Source organism: Mustela lutreola, chromosome 6, assembly GCF_030435805.1.
Source record: "Mustela lutreola isolate mMusLut2 chromosome 6, mMusLut2.pri, whole genome shotgun sequence".
Lineage (NCBI taxonomy): Eukaryota > Metazoa > Chordata > Mammalia > Carnivora > Mustelidae > Mustela > Mustela lutreola.
Window position 1 is genome coordinate 2,427,989 of NC_081295.1, and position 25,943 is coordinate 2,453,931.

General features: G+C 52.1%; 1 protein-coding gene and 1 long non-coding RNA gene across 7 annotated transcripts in view; one reads left to right on the forward strand and one right to left on the reverse strand.

The window, feature by feature from the left end:
• RPS6KA2 (ribosomal protein S6 kinase A2) overlaps window positions 1-25,943 on the forward strand; it is a 292,155-nt gene that overhangs the window by 109,394 nt on the left and 156,818 nt on the right. The window lies entirely within an intron of this gene.
• Window positions 17,187-25,403, reverse strand: LOC131833372 (uncharacterized). Its single transcript, XR_009354428.1, has 3 exons — window positions 22,446-25,403; window positions 20,539-20,895; window positions 17,187-20,412 (listed from the first exon to the last, which is right to left on the reverse strand). It is a non-coding gene; the product is annotated as an uncharacterized LOC131833372 (long non-coding RNA).

Here is a 25,943-nt window from a genome sequence, read left to right on the forward strand (position 1 = left end):
ACACAGAGGACAGCTGGGGGCAGAAGGGGCTTGGGGGGCCTGCGCGGGGCGGCCCAGTGCAGTTCCCACACTCGATGCTGCGGGTGTGGGCGAAGGTGAGGAAGCGCTTCTGCTCTCCGCCAGGCTCGAGGCAAGTGTGTCTCCCTCAGCCGAGGACAAGGCTTCCTTCCTGGGAGGCCAAGTCTGCGCAGCGGGCAGGAAGCAAGAGCTTCCTGGCCCTCCGCACGCCAAGGCCTCGGCCTTCCGGGGCAGGTGGCAGGGGGACTGGGGGTCCCTTCTGGTGCTCTGTTGTCCGCGAGCCGTCCCCTCTCCGAGATGGTCCCCGGCCACAGAGACAGGAGTCTGGTCTTCTCCACAAAATGAGCGCTGCCGTCACAGTCACAAGACATGTAGTAAGCATTTATTATTATTATTCAGAACTGAAATCAAGGAGAAGGTTCAGGAGGGTCCGGCTGGCATCGCGTGTGGGTGGGCAGTGGCTGCCTCGCCTCTGTGACGCTCACAGAACCAAGACAAGGAGCTGAGACGGTCCTGCTCTTCACAGCCTCCCGCTCAGAGAGGGGGAGTTCCGACAATGATGGGCTGTAACTGCGCTAACTGATTAATTACCGCTACTATCTGGTGTCCAAGTAACACGAGTATCCCCCGCTGGCTTCTTATCGTCCCTGAGTTTTGATGGTTTCAGGGTGAAGTATCTGTCCCGGGTCAGGACTTATGTGGCGAGGCAGCCGTGGCCCTGGGTTTGGTCTCCCCCACCCCGTCCTCACCTCCCAGCCCCCTCCCGTGGAGCGCGCTTCCTCATACCACTCCGTGTCTCTTTTATCTCTACGAGGACATTTAGGAGGATTTATTTCCTGTAACTTTTCCCCATATTGACTTCAGAGCAGACACACAGCCTCTGAGCTGTCAGCTGGCAGGACCCGACAGAGAACCCGGGGGCTGTGTCACGGGCTCTAACTTTAAGTCGGGCTGAGGTGAGGCCGAGGCAACACCTGTCAGGGTGCCCAGTTTCAGAGCCCTTGGCTCACCTCTGGGTCTGTGGATCTGAACCCAGGTGAGCTCTTGCCATGCTGGCTTGAGTCTCTGGTGCTGCGGATTCACGGACATGCGACGGGTCGCCCCAGCTCCGCTCTGAGCTTGGGTCTAGGCTGCCCCGTGACAGGCTCCGGCTCTCACCTTGGGCCCCTCCTGGGCCCTCACCCGCTTCCCCCCTCAGCCTGCCGTCTCCGTCGGTGTCAGAGCATAGAGGTGAAGGCAGGCCCTGACAAGCTGACCTCAGTCATCCTTGTCGGATCGTGGACGTGGCATCCCGACCCTGGGTGGTGGCCTTTCCTGTCCTGACAACTGGCTGGGCCACCATGAGCAAATCTGAGTGTCGCAGTCGGTGTGGAGGAGGCCGTGCTGGGCGGCTGTGCATCCACTGTCGACACTCCATGGGCTCCAGGCAGGAGTGGGCTCCACTGGCCTTGGATTTCCCTGTTTCGCCATCCAGCGATCACGGTGGTTAATACTTTCCACCCGAGGCAGCTGGGGATGGGTGAGTTACACCTGGCTTTGAATGGAAACAGTTACCAGACACATCCTGCTAAAAATGGTACAAAGAGACCAGAGCCACCGTGACGAGCTGGGGATTGTTCCTTCTCCCTGACTTCTAACAGCCGTGTCACACAATTTCTCAAAAGTGTCATTCTACTTGTCTTAACGGTGTCACACGGTTTGCTCTTCAATGCCCTGATGGAAAGGGCAATGGGGAAATTGCATTTAAGTAACACGTTAGACGCAGTGCGATTGTGGAGAAATTCCTTTCCGTCCTGTCATCTGTAGGAACTGTGATTTGTCACATCTCAAATACAACAAAGAAAATTGTGAATAAAATTCACTATTTGTGTGATATTTGTGTGGCATCATACAAATTTTATTTGTGAATAAAATCCTCTTGGCGTGAGGGTCGCACTCCAAATTAGTATACAGGGGCACACTTTACTCGGGCAATCGAGGTCTTAAAGCATATGTTTATGTTTAAGGAGAGATGAACATTAGAAACTCATTGTCTTAAAGTTGGAGAGTGACTTTATCTCGAGTTTCAGCTTTTCACCCCCGAATTAGCTACCCTTGCATGCATGGGAGATTATCCTAAACACATCAGCATAAAAAGCGAACATTTACTGTGGTGCCGTGGCTGTGGGTCTGCGTGGCTGGGCGCCCATGGCCGAGGGTCTCTTGCAATGTTGCTTCCCCTGTGAGCTGGGGCTGTGGTCTCACTTGAAGGCTTGACCAGTGGGCACTTGCTTCTCAGTGCATCGATGTGACTGTTCACCATACTCAGTCCCAGGCCACGTGGCCACTGGCCCTGGTCTTTCTCACTCAGACATTCCAGGCATCTGGCTTCTGCCTCTCCAAGTGGCCCCGCTCTCCTGCGCACTGCCTGCTTCCATCAGGGAGATCCCATTCAGCAGGTGGTGGCTCCTCCCCAGGTATCCCATGGGCTCCTACCATGTCCCAGTGCAGGATTTCTCACCTGCACATCTGGGACCTCTTTGTCACAGCGCTCCAAGGGCCAGAGACCAACCTGTCATTCGTTTCTTCAGGGCCCTGGGGGTTCAGAGTCTTGCAGACACTCACTTTGGGTTGAAACTTGGGCCAGCTTGGAAGAGTGTAGATTATTCGTACCAAGTCCTCTGGGTCTCTTCACCGACATCTTTCGAACTCTCTCATTTGAAATACCTAATCAGGGCTGTGAAAGGCGCGATCTCCCTCAGGAGCCTGTGCTATGGATTCTGCATTCTGGCTACATTCTTTGGCGTGTGGTTCTGCATTTTTAGGACAGCAGAGAATGTGCAATGAGCACTTTTTGCCTGTCCAAGTGGCCCACGGATGTGGGGATTCTGAAAGCTCCGTCTGTAAAGAGCAGCATGTGCCTGTGACACACTTTTTTGCCCAATGAACATGGTATCTGGCCTTTTGTGTCTGATCTGTGGTGTCCGAAGGATTAAAATTTCATAAAAATGTACACACCATCAAAATGTTTCACTGTGCATATAATATAAACTCAAGGTATGGTTCCACCTGTCTTTAAAAAGCAGGAAAATGAACTATTTTTATAGAGTAAACGTTCATAGTATTTTTTTTTATCCTGACATTAGAAGAAGTTTTAATTGTAGCAAAATACACATAACATGAAAGTTAACCCCCACCCCCACCTGGGGTGGGCTGGTGGACTCAGTCAGAGCTGCGACTCTTGATCTGAGGGTTCTGAGTTCAAGCCCCACACCGGGTGTGTAGCCTACTTAAAAAATTAGCCATCTTCACCATTTTTAGGAGGACAGTGCCGTGGCATTAAGGTCATTCATATTGTTGTACAACAGTCCCCACCACCCGTCTCTACTTCCCTGTGCCCCAGCCCCTGTCACCGACCCTTCTACTTTCTGTCTCCACGAATCTGACAGCTCTGGGAACCTCATATCATCATACAATATTTGTCCTTTTGTGATTGGTTTATGTCACCAAGGACAAAGTCCTCAGGGTCCATCCGTATCATAGCAGGTGTCAGAATTCCCTTCTTTGTTAAGGCTGAGCATGGTCTCTTGTGTTCACAAACCGCATTTTGTTGCACCATTCATCGCTCACATGGGTGGGCCAGCAGCTCTTTGGGACTCTGCTTCCGTTCTGGGGGGCTGTGTATCCAGAAGCAGGATTGCCGGGTCATATGGTACTTCTATGGTGAATTTTTTGAGTAAAGCCGTTCTTTCCACAGCAGCCAGCGCATCCCATTCCCCCAAACAGCACAGGAGCATCTGTTTCTGCACGTCCTCACCTACACTTGCGGTTTGATGTGGTTTTTTTCCTTCATTACAGACGTCCTAACGGGTATGAGGTGGTGTCTTTTGTAACTTGCATTTGCACGTCCCTGATGATGAGTGACGTGAGCACCTTCCCACATGCTTGCTAGTCATTGTGTATCTTCTGTGGGGAAATTATCCTTACGTTTTACCAACAAAAACAAAATGTACCAGCATTTGAAAATAGTCCTTTCTAGCATTTCTACAGAACACACAACAGTCACGATTCAGATACCTGACCGGCCAGACCACTTAACTGAGTGGAACATTGTTGACGTTACCAGGAAGGTGGGTGGGCTCGGAAGCCGTCGACAGCTCTTAGAGAGTTCTCCCTCGGCCTGCGTTCTTCTGGGAAGGCGCTCGGTGACGTCTCCACTCTCCAACACATGGGAGAGTAGTCTGAGCTCTTAGGGTCGTGAGCGACCGACCCAGGCGGGCCTGACGAAGCAGGGCTCGAGTCTCAGACGCAGACTGCTGGTGAGGGTTCAGCTTTGTGCTTCCGTCACTTCTGGATCAATCTGCTGGAAGAAAATTGCCTTTCGATAACTTTTCTATTTTGGGACCACTAATCCCTGTTCTTTTCCGATCACAGGCGCGTGGGAGAGGAAGTAGCTGGCGAGCCCTCTTGATGGTTTCCACTTTGGCTTAGTTATAAACGTGCGATTGGGCTCATTATCGTGACGTAAGGCAGACTCTCCGGACGGGGCCGTGAGGTTCTTATCTGCCTCTCTCGCCAGGCCGGCAGGGCAGCGCGAGCTGAGCACGGCCATCGGCTCTCTGCCTACATGGTCCTGCCCCAACGGCCACCGCTTCTCCCTTCCTCGCTCGGCTTCCCTCCTGGGGACTTGGGGGTAGAACACCCAGCTCTTCCCCAAGCAGGATTTGGAACACATTCTGTGGGAAGGACTTTCCCTTCACCTCAGGTTTTGGTTAAGGATCCGCTGCAGCTGGCCTGGTGATCTTAGCCACTAACTTTGTCTTAAAGGAGGATTGTGTCTGCTCTGGCATGTTTCCAATGGAAACATGATGCTTAAAGTCATTTGTGTCTGTGCTTGGTTTCTGTACCTGGGCTCTTTCCTGTGTGCCTTGAATGATTCTCTGCACAAGTGGGGGCAACCTCGTGGGGTCTGCACAGAAAGGATGGTGAGACTGAGCTTCTGAACTTTTTGCAGGAAGTTTGGTCCAAAAACTGCTGCAATCTGAGCGTACTTTGGGTTTGGTAGTAATGGGCATAAGAAAAAAGAAAAAGCTCGGGGCGCCTGGGTGGCTCAGTCAGTTAAGCTTCGGCCTCCGGTTCAGGTCATGATCCCAGGGTCCTGGGATCGAGCCCCACATTGGGCTCTCTGCTCGGCGGGGAGTCTGCTTCTCCCTCTCCCACTCCCCCTGCTATGTTCCCTCTCTCACTGTTTCTCTATGTCTAATAAATAAATTAAATCTTTTTTAAAAAAGAAAAGAAAAAGAAAAGGTTCACACACAGTAAAAAGCTTAGCAGTGGTTGTGAAGAGTTTTGAATAAGTTAACCCTTTGCGTTCTTAACAAAATCTAGGGCTGTTCTTCCTAGTACATAACTGAGCGCGCTCCGCAAATCCATCCGCAGCGTGAGTGCCTGACGGCCAGCTCCGGGGGCTCTCCCTCGCCTGGGCTGGCATCTCAGGGGCCATTTCTTGGCAAACTGTGCCCTGCAGATTTTGTCCTGTTTGGACAGCTGTCTCAACAGCCGGGAGATGGCAGCCTGGTCTGATTTAGTGCTGGTCCTTCTGGGCAGAACATAAATGGGTACAGTTTAAGACGTGTAGTGGTTTTCCTTCCTTGAAAGTCCCATAAACAAATGACTGTTTTCAGCATTCTGGTCATTTCCACACTCCCCGTGTTCCTGATGATCTAGTACTCATCTCCGTACTGGAAAAAAATATGTATCTATTTCAAGTACCAACGGGTATACTGAATTTGGTGATACATGCTTCTACCACATTCTTCACCTTTATCCCTCCTGTGCTGGGGGTCAGGCAGCCGGCAGTCGGACAGATTCCAGACTCTGTGGAACGTGACTGGAGCAAGCAGGCTCCACGGGCGTGCTGTCCCATGTGCAGACTGTGGCGGCTTCATGTCCAATGCCGTCCTAAACGACAGGCCAGGTACTTCACGCGGGTAGGGGACAGGTGCAGGAGTCCCCCTGGGAGACTCTGGCTGGGCTGGGGCACCAGGGCTGACCTTGTGTGGGGGGCTGCAGGGAAAGGGCAGACATGGTAGCATGGACAAAGGCCCTGAGGCACGGAGACGGACCCTTGGTGAGGGTAACATTTGTTCCTTCTACCTGCACACAAGGTTTGTGTGGAGGAGGTGGTAGCAAAAACAGAAGCAGAGTGCCAGGTGAATCAACACCCACACATGCCACGGAGGACAACACATGTAAGTCCACGGCCCAGGGACAGGACAGAGGTGGGGTGAGCGGCGTGTTCAGCTGAAGGAGCAAGAAGCCATCGTAGTGTTAGGGAGGAGTGAGTCCAGAGGGCGTGGAATGGATCAGAATCTGAGAAACCGAAGGACCATTTAGGAGCAATGTAAAGATTGTTAATGTTACATTAATAATAGTAATGTATGAGGTATCTTGCTCTCTTGCTTAGGCTTATTAAACCCAGGATTAAAATAGAGCCATTATTCTTTTCTTTCTATATTAATTTTGTTTAATTTTAATTCCAGTACAGGTGGCACAGTGTCCTGTCAGTGTCAGGTGTGCGAGACGGGGACTCCTCACTTCCGTGCGTCCCAGGTGCCCCCCTCACCCCTCACCTGCTCCCCCACCCCCCACCCAGGCCTCTTGTCCTAGCACTGCGTCCCCTAGACTCAGAGTCTGCCTCTTGGTTTGTTTCTCTCTCTTTTCCTTTGCTCATCTGTTTTCTTTCTTAAACTCCACAAACGAGTGAAATCATATGTATTTGTCTTTCTCTGACTATTTTTAGAATTGTCACTAATTATTATATTATTATTATTATTATTATTATTATTATTATACAATAGAGAGGATTCAGGATAATGCAGTCTAGCTCCATCCCTGTCATTGCAAATGGCCAGATTTCTCTCTTCTTTGTGGCTGGGTAATGGTCCGTCGTGCCCACACCATATCATCTTTGTCCGTTGGTCAGTTGATGGACACTTGGGCTGCTTCCGTATCTCGGCTGCTGTAGGTAACACTGCTGTAAACATAGGGGTGCATGTCTCCCTTTCACTTAGTGTTTTTGTATTTTGGGGGCAAATACCCGGTTGTAGAGTAACTAGATTGTAGGGCGATTCTATTTTTAACCTGTTGTGGAGTCTCTGTACTGTTCTGGAGGGGCCGCACCAGTTTGCAGTCCCACCGATAGTGCAAGGGGCTCCTTGATTTATGATACTTTCTAGTCCATGTGCCTGCTTTTGACATAGGAAAACCGAAAGATTGACTCTACTGCATTTTGTATGCGGATAGTGGGGATATTGAGAAGAGGGCATAGGCACGCTCTGGACGTCGGCAGGCCTTGGAAAGGTCTCCAGGAAACTGTAGCCACTAATTGTGGATATGAACCCTTGAGCCAGAAGGAACCAGGCTACAGCCTTAAATAAAATACTGAGGCTGGTTGCCCAGACTTGTGGCCATCGCTTCCTCAAGAGGGCGGCCCCAGGAGGTGCCCTTTTGCCCTAACTTCACACTTCGAGCCCAGCTAACCCGCTGTGTGCCGTCTGGGGGTGGGGCGGTGCCGGGATGAACCCGGGGGTCCCCTTGCACACTGTGACCACAGGAGCACCCAGTCCGGCCCGGAGCTCAGAGATCTTGCTGCCCTCCAGAGGCGTGTGGCAGTCACTCCCATGACCTCTTGTGCCTCCTCCAGCCCTGTCGGGTGTAGAGGGAGCACAGCGAGGAGGAGACAAGGACACGTCTGCCTTATGACTGCTCCCTAACAGCGTCCGCACAGCCCACTGAGAAGCAAGTTGGCGGTGGTGACCACGAAAGGAGGCGAATGAGGCACCTGCCGACCAGCAGGATCGTGGCCTTCAAAAGGGACGTGTTGTTCCCAGCCCACCCCACACGGGGCTCTAGGCCTGTGGAAACATGGTGGCTTCAAGGACCTTGGAGAAGCCAGGTTCTCCAGAGTGTACAGTGTGGAGATACAGGAATCTGGACAGGAAGAGAGAATCTGGGTTTGGAAGGGCTCCGTGAATGGTAGAGCCATCAAGAGATCGAGGGTGGCTCATCCTGGACAGGTGTGGAGAGGAGAGGGGCAGGACCCGATACAGGCTGGTGAGGCTGTGCCTGGGAGAGGGGTGGAGGCAGCCTTCGGGAAGGGACTGTGGGACACAGGTGGTGGTGGGTTCCAGAAGGATTCAGCAGGTAGTTGTGGGGGTTCCCTGCGATGGGGCAGGTGCTCAGAGATGCAGGCTGGGTCAGGGCCGGTGGGGCGTCCTTGGTGGGAGCGGTGAGCCGGGCGGGTGACGACCCAGGCGAGGGTAGCTCCGACGTGGCCACCTGGCATCTTTCTCATCTCTGACGGCGCCCAGTGCCGGATGGTTTTTCCCTAAGGTTCAGCGACCTCCCTGCAGAGCTGCATCTCCTTCTCGGAGGGTCACAGGGTTGCCTGAGCTGAGGAGAGGTCAAGTCTGCCCGTCGCAGCTCAGTCTGAGAGGCTGTAACTCTTCCCTTTCGTGGTCTGGTCTGTCTCCCGTGAGAATAACCTCTGCACCACCATCAGTGGACCTCTCTCTGGTTCTGTGGGATATAATGTACAGTGAATAAACTTGTAACTTTTAATGGAAAAATGGCCAAAATTTTAGCCATTTCATGCAGCCCACTTTTATTCGTTTATTACTGTTATTACTGCTCATGGTTCTTTCCTTATAGCTTTGCAATTCCCATTCTTAAAAAAGGAAACAAAACACAAAATAAAACAAGTGAGTGTGTGTGTTTGCATGTACACCTCAAGGACAGGCTCAACTTCATCTTTTTGACACAGCCCTTAAAATATCTTTCCGTCCTCAGTGCATGTTTTGGTGAGTGGTTCTGAGAACATTTTGTTCCTGAGTGAATGTCCAAACATGGGCCGTGACACGACTGCTTGTGTCTCGTACACTGTGGGGTTTTTTTTCCCATTTGTTTGGAGCCCTGGTCCAGCTGTGGGTGCCCTGGGCTTTTTAAGAAGAGGGATGATGCTGTCTCTGCTGACAGGGTTTACTCACAGTGAAGGCCGATGGAGACAAAGACTGAGACCTCACGGTCATGTGTACTGTGGTCTGGGAAGCTGAACCGAACAAGGGAAGACAGATCAGATCAAGGGCGAGAGTGCGGCTGAGGAACGGCTAGTATTGTTTGCGGTATGAAACTAGACACAGAAGTTATTAAGGTTCTAACAAATTCTCTCCATAAACTTAAAGTTTACAAAGCATTTTTTAAAAGGTTCATTTATTTATTTAAGAGAAAGAGAGGGCACGTGACTGGGGGAGGGGCCGAGGGAGGGAGAGATTCTCAGGCTGATGCCCCGCGGAACGCGGAGCCTGACGGGGGCTCCTTCCCGTGGCGCACGAGGTCACGACCGGAGCCCACACCCAGAGTCAGACGCTGAGCCAACTGAGCCACAACGGGTGCCCCCACAAAGCCTTTTCAGCCGCTACTGAACTTTCCAGAAAGCCTGCGGTAGAGGGGATGCTGATTTAAAGGGAATGGAGCTGAGACTTCGCGATTCTAATTAGTTTATGCAGAATTCCTTGGCTAATAGACACCCATGCAGAGCTTAAACTCGGGCCTTGGTGTCAGAGCTTGGCGGTTTCCCTGACACTGGATCCGTCCGTTCGGCAGTGAACGAGCCCGGTGCCCACACCTGTCTGCAGGTGCTGGTGCCACGGCCCTGCTCCCTGCGCGCTGTCCGCAGGGCCCTCCCTCCCCCTCCCTCCCCCTCCCCTCCAGGCCCTTCGGAGAGTGGGGAGACCTTCCAGCACCTGCTTCTCCTCAAGGCGCTGTTCCAGGTTCTTTGAGGGATGGGGGAATAATTATTCTGGCCATCTGATGGGCACATTGCAGAAAATAAGATACTCCTTTCGAGTACAGGCAACACCAAGCATCCAAAGACGGGAAGACCCCTTGAATGCCCCCCAGCAGGTTCTTCGGTGCCTCCCCGGTGAGCCCGTCGGCCGCGGTGACAAAGCCACCTCAGAAGGGAAACGCCATGTTCGTGCTCCCGGGTGTGATGTTCGGGTTCCGGGGGGGCGAGGTGAGCCGCCGCCGCAGCACCAGATCCCGCTTCCTCCTCCCTCCCGGAGCCGTCTTTTCGCCTGGTGCCTGCTGGTGCCATATGGGGGCAGAGCTGCCCTTAGCCCCCCGTCCAGAGTAGGGAGCAGGAGGGTTGTGCGTGGGTGCTTGTCTCAGCTCAGATCCCCGGGGACGGAGCAGGAGGGACACCTCAGCTCGGGTTGCTATTGTCCTTTCCATCTGCTTGGGCTGCCATGACTCCGCACCCCGGGCTGCGGGTAAGACGGGGTTTGTCATCTCCGAGGCCTGGAGGCCGGGAGTCCAAGGTCAGGGTGTGGGCAGGTTCAGGGTCTCCTGACGTCTCTCTTGGCAGCTGCAGACAGCCGTCTCCCGGCCTCCTGGCGTTCCTCTGCGCACACGCACCCCTGTGTCTCTCTGTGTCCAAACACGCCCTTCTTGTAAAGACACCATCAGACTGCATCAGGGCCCACCCCAACCCCTCATTTTAACTTAATTCCCTTTTTGAAGGCCCTGTCTCCAAACACAGTTACATTCTGAAGTCCTGGGAATTGGGGCTTTAATGCATGAGTTTGAAAGTTAGGCACGAGTAAGCCCCTCCTGTTAGCTGGGGTTCGTGAGCTGTGATGAAACACTACAGTAGTGAGCTCAATCACAGAGTCCAGATACGTTCCGCTCAAGCGGATTTACAGGCCCCCGAACACAGCGTCTGATTCTGTTCCTACGCGCTAAATTATGTCACTGTGCTAAGCTTATTTTTAAGTCTGGCTCCACATGTACACGAGTACAGTGAGCCGGGAAGGCGCAGATGGTTGTCCGTTGGGACGGGCTGGTTCCAGGTGAGACGCTTCCCCACGGTGGTGCTCACATCACCGAATCCGTCTGCTCTCTCGTATTTCATTTCCCATCTCTTTTCCTAGTCCCACCTCCCGCCGCTGGCCCTGACGGGGGGGGGGGGGGGATAAATAAGTGATCCGCGTCCGCTGAGTCCTTCGAGACCGGAAAGTGTGGCCGCTGCGTGGGGGTCGGGCCCGCAGAGGGAGCGGTTCTTACGTCCCCGAACACATGGGTGACACGTGGGTGATTTGGGGTCTGGTGAGTCCCCAGGCCTCCTGTGCCCACCGTCTCTTGCCGTCCCTACATATGTGTCCCTTGCCTGCCAACCGAGAGCTAAATTGTCTTAGCGAATAAGCTGTCACCTCCCGATTACAGCCAATTCTTGGAAAAGCAATACCCCAGGAAGAGGAGGGCCAGAGAATCAAACCCGAACAGGGCAGGGAATTCTACACCTATGATGATCGTGGAAGAGGAAAGTGTAATTGGACAAAATCGAAGACCCTTTCTGATTTTAAGATGTTAAATAGTTGAGAATAAAGAGCTATTCGTGAGATGGTAAAGAAAGCCTGTCTTCACTCACTTGACGCAGCCCTATTAATTCAGGAATGAAGCAAGGGTTCCCATAAGGGCTATTGAGAAATTTGTTTTATTGAATTACTAAGCAGGAGAACAACAGGCTGAACTTGCTCTTCAAGACTTGGTGTGCTCTAACAGAATCATCAAAGTTGGGGGACAAGTGCACGATTCAATAAACCACGTTGGAAAATTGAGTATAGATAAAGAAGACCCTCTCTTTATATTGTGCTTCAAAACAAGCTCCAGAGAGAAATGTTAAATAAAGGTAACTGAATCATAAAGTAAGGAAAGAAACTATGATTGAATGTTTAATTGATCTCAGAATGGGTAAGCACTTTCTAAATAGACATGACAAGAAAGAAAAATCTCACAAAAATACATCATCTGATCTGACTTACTAAAATATTGAAAACTGTTTCTATGTCAAAATTTGTAAATAAAATGATAAGACAATAGACTGAGAAATATATATACATAAACTTTGATCAGGGGTTAATTCCTTAATAGGTAAAGAACTCTTCAAAAACAATAAGGAACATATAACTCTCTAATAGAAAAGAATTGGCAAAGGACATTCATGTATTTACAAAATAGAAAAATAAGGGCGCCTGGGTCGCTCAGTGGGTTAAAGCCTCTGCCTTCGGCTCAGGTCATGATCGCAGGGTCCTGGGATCAAGCCCCGCATCGGGCTCTCTGCTCAGCGGGGAGCCTGCTTCCTCCTCTCTCTCTGCCTGCTTGTGATCTCTGTCTGTCAAATAAATAAATAAAATCTTTTAAAAAATAGAAAAATAATATAAACAGCCACCAAATATTTTTAAACAGTACTTGAATGAATGCAAATTGATTGAGGAAACAACTTTTGACCATGCAAGTTGGCAATTTTTTAAGTGTAACAGTCAGTACTAGTAGGTGCTTTAAACTTGCTGGGGGAGTGTGAACTGATCCAAGTTTTTGGAAAACAACTTAACATATGTATATTAACCTCAAAGTTTTTGTGACTTTTAACTTGGTATTTTGTTTCTATGGAATTAATAAGACATTAATTAGTGACTTATGTCCAAGAACACTCTTTGCTGTATGATTTTTTTACTTAAAAAATCTAGCAATGGGGGAATGACCAGAGCGCATAACCCTACATAGACAGGAGATTACGCAACCATCAGAAGTTCGCAGAGACGCCCATTCTGCAAGGTTAACTGAACACGTGAGGCTTAAAAACACTGAGTACCGTGAAGTCTCGGCTCGCTGGTGTTCCGTTCCTCTCATGGCACTCGGGTTATTTTTGTGGTACTTACCCTTTTTGTGAGGAAACCGTTAATTGTGGAAATGGTTTTTGTTTATGTTTATGTTTCTCCAAATAGAATTTATGCTCATGAGGTATTTGAATTGTGTTTATCCTGTCAGCCTCTGAACCCCCAATAAGGACATAAGGACATTCCTGCTGTGTGAGTGGCGTGTCAGGAGGGCATTAAAATATTTTTTCAATAATCTCTAACTCTGTCTCTCTCTCTCCCTCCCTGCCCCCTCCTCTCTCTCCCTTCCGCTGTCCCTCCTGCTCTCTGTCTCTCTGTCACCCACACGCACACCCTCAGAAAGAGAGTGAGATGCAGGTAGACTCGTAGGAATGCACTGGAAGAGATTAGGTCAAAGTAATAGCACTGATTATATAGGAGTCTTCATTTATAGAGAATGACATGATGTTCCCATGCAGTTTATGGAACAACTGCCCACCGTAAGCGCTGTAAGGAAGAGAAAGCAGACTCGGAAAGTCTTCCGTTTGCTTAGTGGGAACTGTTCATGCCTTACGCTTAGGTAATTAATTTGTAAATATTCCTTATTTCCATTGATTCTTTTGGTTCTCCCAGTAAGACATCTTCCCACTAAAGGGCTGGGGTCCAGGATGTACGGTCCCTGGTCACGTGGTTAGTGCTGGAGCCGGTGGGCAATGGGCCTGGGGCTGGAGTGTGAGGACCCCATGCCTGGACCACCTCTGGGGCCAGCAGCTCTGAGCATACCCCCCCTCATGCCTGAAGGGTTACTGCCCCTGCACAGAGTGGAACTTTAATAAAATCCATGTTTATGGGGGCGCCTGGGTGGCTCAGTGGGTTAAAGCCTCTGCCTTCAGCTCAGGTCATGATCTCAGGGTCCTGGGATCGAGTCCCGCATTGGACTCTCTGATCGGCAGGGAGCCTGCTTCCTCCGTCTCTCTCTCTGCCTGCCTCTCTGCCTACTTGTGATCTCTCTCTGTCAGATGAATAAGCAAAAAAGAATCCATGTTTATGGTCCAATCCCTGCTTAGGAAAGAAGAAAACAAAATTTGGAATCAAGTAGTTGTTTTCCAGGGTAGAAAAGAAAAAGAAAGCTGTCACCCCTGAAGCTCTTGTGATCTGTCCTACAGATGCCGTGGAGCAGAGGGGGCAGCACCCCGAGGACAGAGCGTCCCCTGTGTCGTCACCCCCAGTCCTCCCGGGACGGAGCAGAGGCCGCCGGGAGCAGCTGGGAGAGATTTCTGGTGCAATTAGTTTCGTCAGCCTGTGTTTAAATGAAAGACTTACTGAGTGATCCTACATAATTTTAATTTTGGTTTTTAATTCATCGAGCTGACTGAGGGAAATGGCACTTTGTGTCTGTCATATCGTTAGCCCATTTGACTTGTTTTTCTTCCTGCCTCATTAGTGCTTCACTGGGGACATCTGTCCAACTTGTACTTGAGCTAATGACGCTGCGGTCCCCGTGTAAGTGCCAGGAAAGGCCTTTGGTGGGGGCACGTGCTTCACCCTCCCACGTAGGGGGCGAGGCAGGGAGCAGATGAGTCATGCGAAGGGAGGCAGCGGGCTGGGGGAGCGGAGGGAGTTCTGGGAGGGACGTGGAAACTTCTAGTACTCGCCAAAGGGGAGCCTTTGGGCATCTTTCTCAGTCCAGTGTCGGGGCTGTGAGGTAGGGATACAGGCGTGTTGCTGACACGTGTGTCTTGTGCACAGCGGCTGAGGGAACAGATGTTTGTGTGACTGACCCTGCTTGCCACCAGCTTATTTCCAAGGTCATGGGAAGGTCGTGGTAGTTCAAAGTTTGTCCATTGAGCTCCCCTGAGGACAAGTTCCAGCCCCAGTTTTGACTCCAGCACCTTCTCGAATGGCGTGGAGGGACCAGGAAGGATCTTAGGGTCTTGGGAACTTGCGGAAATACCTGCTCCCGAGCAACCCTTGAGGCAGGCAAAGGCCAGAGCTGCCCCCAGAAAGCTGCTGCCCGCGTTGATCTGCTGGACCACCGGGGAATCCGCTGTGTGGGACTTCTTGTTCCTGGCCTGCGCCACTCCCGGGGCATTGGAGGGTCCTGCCGTGGTTTGGGGGGGGCAGCCCAGCCTGGTGACAGCTGCAGCAGCATGGCCGCTGAGTCTGAAGAACCTTCAGCATGTAATTTCGAGGTTCCTTCCGACCCATGGATACCAACCAGCCCCGGCCGCCTGCTGGTCACAGAGTCTACACAGACGGCAGGTGCAGCGCGTCGCCCTCCCCATCACTCATCGGCGGTGCCCACGAGGTCAGCTGGATGTGTCCCCTGACCCCTCTCCCTGTGGTGGACAAGATCTCATGAGGCCAAGACCAGTGGGCCTTCAGCTCTGGCTCTTTGTCTTTGCTTCTTGACATCGGTGTGCCCATCGCTGCCTCTGTCAGGAACCGCTCGGCTCTGCTGCTTCCTGTCCTCAGGGTCATTTGCTGGAAACCCTGTAGGTCCTGCTGGCAGCTCCCAAAGCTTTGTGCTCATCTTACGCGAACAGGATCGATCGCTGGGCGTGTCCGAGCCTCCCAGATGGCATTGTTTGCTGAACTCACACGTTTTAGTGTGGAAATGTCAGTTTCTCTCCTAGTATCTCAAGTTTCTCTGAGGATTTTTTTTTTTAATAAAGATTTTTTATTTATTTGAGGCAGAGAGAGAGAGAGTGAGCCAGAGAGCGTGCACACAAGCAAGGGGGAGGGGCAGCAGAGGGAGAGGGAGTCACAGATTTCCAGCTGAGCAGAGAGCCTGATATGGGACTGGATCCCAGGATCCTGAGATCATGACCTGACCTGAAGGCAAACGCTTAACCAGCTGAGCCACCGAGGTGCTCTGGTTTTTTGTGGGGTTTTTTGTTTGTTTTTGTAAGAAAATCAGCAATAATGGGACAGTTAAGTCCCATCTAACATTTCCATAGCATGAGGGCACTTGTGCTGTTATCCTGCTCTGCTCCTTGGTGTGTTAGTTTCCAGCAGACCTGGTACCCTGCCTGTGCAGTGAGATTTGTACCCGTGATGCTCTTCAGGATTTCCCCGCGGGCTGCTGGGGCCCGGGCCCAATGACACCCCTGTGCTGGTCACACAGGTGGTGACTTACAGCCTCGGGCCTCTCGCTGTCTGTCCTGTCCTGGATCCATCACCTCACCTGCTGGGTACTTGCTCTTGTTCGCAGAAGGACTGAGGGCCTTACCAAAGGTCACAAAGCCAGTTAGTGACCCCAGTCCTGGTCTTAGTGGTCCCAGAGCCCTAGAACAGAGTCACTGTCCTTTCCTGGTTTTCGCAGGCAGACAAGGTCTCATAAAATCCAAACGCTGGCACGGGTGGCTGTGAGCATGGAGTCCACATGACCAGGCTATTCACCTGCACCGTCGCATACCCGATCCGCGGCGCTGGGATCCTCTTGGGAATGGAGAGGTTCTGGAATGTTCCGGCCTCTCCGCCACCATGTGCGTCACAGCGTTCTGGCCTCATGCTTCAGGGGCTGTTCTCCTCCCAGACTAAGTCCAGAGTCCTTCAAATCAGAAACCACATTTATTGTCCTTCGATCTCGCCGGAGCACAGACCCAGCGCGTGGGCAGTGGAGGAAGCATGACGGGGGTTTATCGATCTGCTCTGTTTCGTGCCAGTCAATACACATTTGCTAGGTTCACCCTGCTGGCAAGGGCTCTGTCTCAGGCAGCTTTTCGCCACTCGTACAAGAAGCACATCGCATGGGGGACCGTTTGCGTCTGAGTCACAGGGCGACAGAAGACAGGACAGGGTGCGCCCCCGGTGTGTGTGGGAGGCAGTCCCCGCTGCAAGCGGGGCGGGCGCAGGACTTTCCTCCTTATCTGAAATGTTTGTAGACATGAAAGTGCCCAAAGTGCTCCTCTACAGCTTAACAAGTAATAACAAGACAGACACATAGGGAACCCTTCTGGGGCCAAGAAACAGACACCCTGGGGCGCCTGGGTGGCTCAGTGGGTTGAGCCGCTGCCTTCAGCTCAGGTCATGATCTCAGGGTCCTGGGATCGAGTCCCGCATCGGGCTCTCTGCTCAGCGGGGAGCCTGCTTCCCTCTCTCTCTCTGCCTGCCTCTCTGCCTAGTTGTGATCTCTGTCTGTCAAATAAATAAATAAAATCTTAAAAAAAAAAAAAAAAGAAAGAAAGAAAGAAACAGACACGCTGAGGTCACTGTCACTCTGGCTCTCCTCACACAGTTTTGCCCGCACAGGGCTTCCCAAGCAAGGGGTGTGTTTTCCGAGTTTGTGATCCCCCCGCGTGCTTTCGTCTGCATCTGTCTTTTGCTCATCCCACGTTTGGGAGGGTCGCTGTGGTGCCGGGGGCCGCTAAGGCTCGCCTGTCTCGGTGCTCAAGAGCGCTCCCTTCACGCGTGTGCCCCTCGCGCCCCGTGCCCCCATCTTGGCACCAGGCAGCTTGCTTCCAGCTCGAGGCAGTCTGTCAGGCACGATCCTGAGAGCTCGCGTGCCCTTTTCTGCCTGGCACCAGCAGTACGTCATCCTGAACCCCAGGCCGGCACCCCACCCTCTCCTGATGGGGGCTTCCCGTTTTCCAAACTGGTGGCGCCGTTCCCCTTCCCGCCAGCCAGGCACCGGGGCACTCGCTGCTCCGCACGCTGGCCCGTCATTATCAACCAGCAGGACTTCACTCGCCGTGCGGAATCTGGGGCCGTAACAAGAAAGGAATATGGATCTTAGTTCTTTTGGAGAGTTTTGATTTTTTTTATTTGCATCTTATGCGTAATAACAGGTAGACTCTTGCCCAACCTCCAGCCACCACCCCCCCGCCAGCCTCAGCTGCAGGGCACTCGGCTCCCAGCCATGGCCGACGTGGACCCCTCCGGCAGGTCCGCGTGGCTCCGCTCCGCTGGGGGGTTATGCGGTCTACAGGAGTCAGCTGTGCTGGTTTTCTGTCCTGCCGGTGCTGCCATGTGCATGTGGCATCATTTACCACCGACTCTGGGGGCCGACGCTGTCGCTGAAGTCCGAATTGCTGACTATGACACAGTGATGGCGTGTCATAGTCAGTGGACCATGTGTTTTCTTTTTGGGGCCTTATAATGGTTCGCCTTGCAGGCAGCATTCCCTGAGACACAAGGGATGGGAAACTACCATAAACAGATGAACTTTCAGCTAGAAAAAAAGAAAATTGCTACAGAAGATAAGTAGAATACTTGGGAAATGTCTGAACACAATTGAGAACAAGGTTGGGTGAAATCATTGTGAACATTTGGGGGTGTAATTGTCCAGGAGGACTTGGCTCTCTGGGCACTTTGCAAAGTGAATCTGAGTTCTCCCCCAGTCCAGTACCTTGAGAATCGCAGTGGGGATGTGAGTGCTGGGAAGGATTAGAGACCACTTGGCCGGGTCCTGTCTCTCCCCTTCCTAAGGGGATGCGCCTCTTCTCACGAGTCAGTACCATCGGAGATGGAGCGCATCTTAGATGAGAGAAGGGTAGTGTTCTACAGTGGGGCGAGTTCTCACTTCCCCACTAAATACATGTGGTCCTGCTTCACCTACGACCCTCAGGAAAGACGCACTGGACATGAAGCTCGCGTCGCAGATTGCCAAGGAGAGCGACGCCGTGAGTCTGCTGGTCAGCGACTCCGAGGCCCCCAGGAACTCTCGGAGCCCTTGCTAGGAGACGCAATTAATTCATTATTACTTACATCAGTTTGAGTCACTTGCAGCTGAAAATACCTTCATACAGCCCAGTAGGGGAGCCACGGTTTAACCAAAGAAGAAAGTGGACTCCCGTTCAGAGAAGCCCTTGGCCCTGGCCAAAACGATTGGCAAAGTAAATACATATTTATGTGTTTTAAGTTAAAGTATGGTATTTTGGGGAATTGACCTCTGTTTTCTCATGATTTCCTGACTCACTGCTGGCAGCAACAGGCCAGGAGGAGAAGGCCCCCCGACAGCCGGTGAGGGAGCGAGCAGGTGGGGCGGCATGAGGAACATGCGGGCAAACTCGGATGGGGAGCGCTGCCCGCACAGAGCCAGGTGTCCTTCCGGGGTGCAGACACAGGATGCCCGGGACCCCCAGGAAGCCAAAAAACTTTCAAGCTCTACTTTGGGAGCATTAGCACACCCTCTCAGACATTTGGCCACAGACTCTGTGGTCAAAATGGTCTCACATTCAGAGATGCAAGGGGTCGCTGAATTGGAAGGTACTTGAGATGTGTGACAACATTGTTGCAAGTGTGACAACATTGTTGCAAGTGTGACAATATTGTGTGACAACATTGTTGCAACTTCCACTGCATCCCTGGTCCCTGCTTTGCTGCCTGAGCTCCCATGGCATTCCTGGTTCTGCCCTTTCTTGCCTCTGGATGGCACCAAACAGCGGAACTCCCCTTGGTGATGGAGATGCTCTGTGTCTGTGGCTTCGGGAAGCGTGGTGGTGTGACTGAGGAATTACATTGAGGGTCTTTACTACATTGTGGGTCTTTTTTACTTTTTATTTTGGAGTATTTCTAGATTTACAGGGAAGTTGCCAAGAAAGCAGAGAGGTCCCCACATGGCCTTCACCCAGTTTCCCTATCTTGTTCTGCCGTGGTGCATTTATCCAACCCAAGACACCAGCACTGGTATGCGATTAATCAAAACTGCAGGCTTGATTTGAATTTTACCACGTATTCCTCTACTGGAACTAACTTTTACATCTTATTTAATTTTAGTGCATTTAAATTTAAGGAGCCTCATGTGGCAGATCGTTCCTAATTGAATGGCTCAGCCGTAGACAATTTTCACAATTATGAGCCAATGGTCCTTTGGGAACTACGGCCAGAGCTGCGCCTCCCCAGCTCAGGGCCTGCCCACAGCTCCCCCTTCCCTCAGAGTCGAAGCCCAGCCTGCTGCTCCGGCCCAGAAGGTCCCTGCGCTCTCCGTCCTCCCCTCCCAGGACTCCCCACTCCTGCTCACCCCATGCAGCACTGGCCAGTTGGCATAGAAGGAGAGCAGCTGCAGATGGTCTGGTTAGCACCAGCCAGAGAAAGACAGTCTTTCTTAGCAACGCGGGGCGAGCGCATGGCATAAAGGGGAGCCGGGGTCTGGAGGCAGAACAGCTTGGTCAACGCATGTCTTCGGCAGATAAGTACCAAAGGCCAGCCGCACACCGGCCTGTGTCTATAGGGAGCTTCCTGTCTAAGAGGAAGGACCAGAAAATGAAGAAGTAAGCCAAGAGGCATATTGTATGTCAGGTGTTGAGAAGAAAGAGGAAGAAGCATAGAGAAGAGGTGATGGCATGTTATGTGCAGAGTCACTCAGATCCCAGCGTCACTGCTTTGCAGCTGGCACCTTGGCACCAGGAACTAGGTTGGCTGAGCCTCTGCATCTTCCTCCGGAGAATGGGGACCTGCGTTCTGCTACAGTCCCAGTTCTGAGGATTTGGGGGAATAGACAGAATGCCTGTACGGGCAGGCTTCCGAGGAACACTGGGGTCTTCTCATTGTCCCATGGGTCTGACCTCTGGCTGTGGGACCGGGAAGAGGGCGCATGTACTCAGGTTTGGTCATCCGTGAGAACATCCAGCTGAGCTGAGGGGAAGCTGGAAAATGCACCTGTAGGACGAGGGGAGACCGTCATCCGCAGGAAACCGCACCTTCACACCTGAACTGGTCGGCTGCACCCAGCACGCAGCCAAAAGCGTCCTCTGTCCTGTTTTTTCGGGGGATTTGATGAATAATATGGAGAGAAAGAAGCAAAAAAATAAAGAAATTGTTTAATATTTCTCCTGCAAGGTGGTGCGGCCACTGAGGGAAAGTCTGGGCACAGGCTACACACCTGATCTGCATGGCAGGCCTCAAAGTGCTGATGGGAAAGGTCGTCTGCACCACGGGGTCTCTGGACAGAGGCCGAAAGCCCTGGGATGGCGTGCGTCGGCGATCCAGGCGCCCTGAGACAGCACGGGGCAGAGTGCTTGGCCCACCTGTGGAGTCTGGTTCCTGAATGCACGTCAGCTGAACCTTTACTGGCGGAGGAACAAGCAGACATGTCCAGGCGGTGGAACAGCTACGGGACCACCCCGCCTCCGTTCTCCCTTCAGGAGCGTGAATGTGGCAAACGCAGTAACGGGGCTGGTTCGTCAGAGAACCCCACCCAGACGCGGCAACGGGCTGCAGCCCTTGATCCAGGACTGGACTGTGAATTGGGCAAAATAAACCATTTAAAAGATATGGGGGGGATTGTAAAACAGACCCCAAATTCAATAATATGATATACACGCTGAATCCCTGGCTGCGTTCATGACTGTGGTTGCCGAGAAGTGTGCTTTGTTGGGGGGGGGGGGCGGCGCATGCAGAAGCATTTTGGGGGTGAAGTATCAGGACACTTACAATTTTGCTTTCAAAATCACCTAACAAAACGCAGTGAGCTTTGGGGGTTACATGCAATGGACGAATCACTAGGTTCTACCCCTGAAACTAATAATACACTGTATGTTAACTAAATTGAAGTTAGATAAAAAATTTAAAAAATAATAAAACAACAAAAACTCAAATAAACACACACACACACACACACCCGTACGGGGATGTCGTGTGCATCTGAATGTGAATGAGCAAGAAGCAGAAAGCAGATATGGCCACGTGCTGAGCTGCTCTTTGGCCTTTCTCAAGGTTTTAAGTTGTTAAAAATGAAAAGTGGGGGAAAAATACAATGTCAGTGGATGGGCCATGAAAGGAAAAAGAAGCATTCTGATGAAGATGTCCTAAAACTCGTGTTGCCAGGGCAAATGAGTACCTTTCTCAGTTGTGGGCGTCCCCTTTTTTGGGCCTGAGCTCCCTCACCCCACAGCCGAGGGGGAGGGTCACCTTTGTGGGTCTGCAGAGTCTCTGACACCTTATCCAAGTCACAGGCAACCCAATGGAAAGCAGAAGGGGGTACGGAGCATCCCTGAGCTACCGAGAGCCGCAACGGCTCACAGCTGGTTGTTGCCGAGGTGGCCCCCCACTCCCGTGTCTGCCCTGTCACTTTAGGTGACACAGAAAGGAGATGCCATGTGGATGAAGGAGCTCAATCAGGAAACGTTCTGATGGACCCTATTTGACAGATTCAGGGTAATGTCCTCTTAAGAAAATAAAATTCTTCAATCAGAACATGTTGGGAACCATCTGTCAGATCATCCAGCAAAACACCCTGACATCCTTCAGGATGAAAGGCTCAGAGTGGGGGGCTGCCCCCGGTCAGAAAGCCACCTGGCGCAGAGACAGCCTCCCCACCGCATGCTCCCCTCTGCCTCTGCGCCTGCACCTGCTCCTGTGCCTGCACCCACACCTGCTCCCGTGCCTGTTCCCACTTCCTGCACCTGCTCCTGCTCCCATCCTCTGCGGCCACACTTGCTCCCACACCTGTTCCCGTGACTGTTCCTACTCCTGCCCCCACACCCGCTCCTGCATCTGTTCCCACCTCCTGCACCTGCTCCGATGCCTGCTTCCACGTCACTCCTACTCCTGCCCCCACACCGGCTCCCCTGCCTGTTCCCACCTCCTACGCTCACACCCATTCCTACACCTGCTCCCACCTCCTGCACCTGCTCCTGCACCCACACCTGTTCCTGCACCTGTTCTCATCTTCTGCACCTGCCCCTGTGCCTGCTCCCACACCTGCCTCTGCCCCCACACCTGCTCCCATGCCTGTTCCTACTCCTGCACCTGCTCCCGCCCCATGCCTGTTCCTGCACCTGCTCCTACCTGCTACGCCTGCGCCAAGTCCTGCTGCCAGTCCTGGAGCACGCAGAGCAGACTGCACCCTTTCTGAGTGAACATAGTGAGTGGTGGCTGGTCTCATGTCCAAGTACGTGTCCAACCCTCAGTGCAGAGCGTCGTGATGGTCTCTGTGGTAGGTCTGTAATATCGCTGCTGAAGGGAGTCTCGTTTGGGAGGAGTCAACTGTGGCACTGGGAACAGTCTTTGGAATTAGCTCTCGCTCTCTTTCCTTCCGGGAGTTCAGAGGCAAGCACTTGTGAAGTGGGGATACTGAGAGTCTTTTGCTGTGAAGCGTGGGCACGTGCCTTTGAACACGTAACCGGTGTGGCTGGGGAATCACTCCGTTTAGATAGAAGCACAGCCTGCTGTTGGCTCTTGGTGTCTCCCCCAGTTCCGCCGGAGGGAGGTGCTTTCCCTGCAGGGGTCTGCTCAGCTTGGCGGCCAGCGCTGGGGCAGAGGTCTCTGTGAGACAGACTGAGAATATCCCTGATGTCTGCAAAGCCTTATAGTGAACAACAGTAAGCACTTGAGGACATCTGCTCTAAGCATAGGTATTAATGACCATGTTTATTCGAGTTTGTGAAACAAGTGTCCCCTGGGTCATGTCGCCTTTCCCATCCATTTCTCTTCTTACTGCAACCAGTGAGCCTGAGTCGGTGCGGATGGTGACTGTCCCCCTCAGGGGTCACGTCTTTCTTTTGTCCATCCATGTAGTTTGTAAAATGAACCAACAGTCACAGTTAAAATGCTCTTAGGGGTTTTCTTCAAGTCACACAAACCCTGTGCAAGGCTTGGGCTGCTCTGTCCTCCGTACTTCGGGTTACTAAGGAGAAATCCAGGGAAACACTCACTCCTTTCTGCTGATCTGGGAGAGGCTCACCAGCCCTTCTCAGTGCCGACGACAGTGCGGGTTCTGTCTTCTCATGCCTGATCGAGAACAGTGGGGCCAGACCCGACAGGAGTTCACACCGAGATGGAGCCTGACGAGCCTCCAGGGGTTGTTTACCTCCTGACAAAGGACATGGGACAAAAAAGTGAAATAATGAACAACAGAGTGGCAAGTTCAGAGGTTCAGACCCTCTGCAGCCTGGTTAGGGGCCAAATCCGGCCAGTGTGGAACCCAACGTGATGGAGGCAGCCCGAGGGGTTGGAGCAGCCAGGCAAGGCGGGCACTGTGGGCTTCCCTGTGTGGTCTTGGCCATGGGAGTTTGAGTTCAGGGCTTGCCTGTTCGATGGAGGTGAGGTTCCCTTATTCTCGTGGTCAAGGCCGGGTGTGCAGAGCCCAGTGCAGCTCACAGCAGGGCCGCCGGGGATTACGGAGATGCTGGGTGTCCTCTGACACCGGGAACCCCAGCACGTGGCTCTAGGACTTCTTCAGGGAGGTGTCATGGAGCATCTGATCGTCTCGCCCTCTGCCAAGCGTGAGTTGTCTCTCCACATCATAAAGAAGCTTGTTGCGAACAAGACAGAAAACAACTTGGTTAAGTCAAGAAATGGTGTCAGATTCAAGTCTGAGTCCCCCGAAAGCGACCCCCACGAGCCTTCTGCTGAGTTCTGCAGAGGCAACACCGGGGAATGATCCAGCTCTGGATGCGGGGCCCTGCAAGGAAAGCAGCCTCCTCTCTTTTCCATCGAACACTATGTTTCCAACTGTCTTTTCGGTAAACCACATGATGTAAATATCCCAAGAAGATAATGTGTTACAAGTGGGAAAGAAAATCGGAATAAAGATGCACACGGAATAAGTTCCTGGTGAGATTTTTTTTTAAGTAGCAGATAGAAACGAGAGGATGTCCTACCCCAGAATGGCCTTTGCCACGTGTGATCTGTTTTTCTTCTGCGACCAACCCTCCCTCCAAAACCCCAGCCCTCCGACTTCTCCTCTCTGCGGAGCAGAGGCGTTCATGGAACAGTCCTCTTGCTGAGTCTCTCTTCTAACATTCTTTAACATTCTTACATTTGTTTAGCATTCGGGGTTTTGAACACCCAACAGCAGGAAAGGACGAAGAAATGTCCAGGACACAGCAGTAGCGGGAACCCGTGCGGACAGGCTGCGCCTTGTGCCCCTGAATCCTGAGGGCCTTCGCCATTGGTCATCTGCCTCCGGGGGGTGTGGAGTGAGGGACGGGCTGATCTGGGCTGTCGTGGGGGCATCCCAAAAAACCACGAGCTACAATGGACACACGGGTCCCTTGGAAGCTGTATTTCAGGATGGACCCGGGAGAAAGCACTGAGGAGTTATTAAAGCCAAGAGTCCAGCAGCCTGTTGCAGGCGACCCCGTGAGAGCCGCACATCGCAGTAAGTCGTCACCGTTAGCTCGTCAGACGTGCTGTTTGAGAACCTGCATAGAGGTTGTCGCCCGCTCCACGAACCCTCAGTGAGATTAGTAACGGCGGCTGTAACTTCGGATCACTGTCACCAGTGTTCAAAGTGACAGCAGAAAGTGCCTCAGGGAAATTCTTTTCTCTGTTTCTTAAGATGAAAGCCTCCCCGGCTTTCCTTGGGTTTCCTTTGTCCTTCCGTGAAGAACTGTCTGCCGTGGACACCGTGTTCGGCTGAGCAAGAGGATGGCCTCGTGAATATCACAATCCTTTGCAAAGTTCGGAAATATGTAAGAAGTGAATCAGCTGCCAGTTTCTAGTTTTATTGCTTGTAATAACCTGTTTTTCAGGTACACTTACATAATGCTAAGCATTGGGATAATTGCATAATCTGGTTAAAAAAATCTTTGAACTGCTGCCCACATGATACAACACTTGTACTTGCTGAGTTGTACAAATGGTTACAGCCATGGGAAGTGGAAGATACCTTCTGCTTTTCACCAAAGAAAAGAAAAAAAATATATCAAAGTGTGACCATGAGATAAAGTAAGCAGAGTACTGGTGTTCAACCAAGAGATCTCGGTTCTGGTCTGAATTGCGATCCTCACTTAGCCAGGGATGTGTTCTGTGCTGACATTTTCGGGCACACGGTGTCTGCCACTGTAAAATGAGCGGGACGAGGAGGGGTATGAAACGTGGCCACAGCAGGTGCCTGCCCCAGCAGGCAGGGGACTTCTGCATGGAGCTGTCCACAGGCCAGGATTTTAGGAGCTAAAATCAAAGCAAAACAAAGTGGGCTGTCCAGGCATCAGACCTGAGCCTGAACCTGAGGGCCACGAGCTCTATGTACCCACCTCAGATCTGGCTATGCTGCCCAGGCACGGATGAATCCTGCAGTCTTGTCTGTGGTCCTGGGACAAAGCTTTCTGCAGGTGGTTCTGAGAGTCCAAATCACTCAGAACTTCAGCTAGAACACCGAGGTGGGAGAGACTGGATCGCCTAACATGGAGCCACGCTCTGACCTTCCTGAACCCGCAGAATGCAACCCGTGTGCACGTGTCTGACTCATTTTACCTTTGCACACAAGGCCGAAGGCATATGCTGCCCCTGGCCTTCATGTAAGGCCCATTGTAGTGAATGCAGAACCCAGGTCTGAAAAGG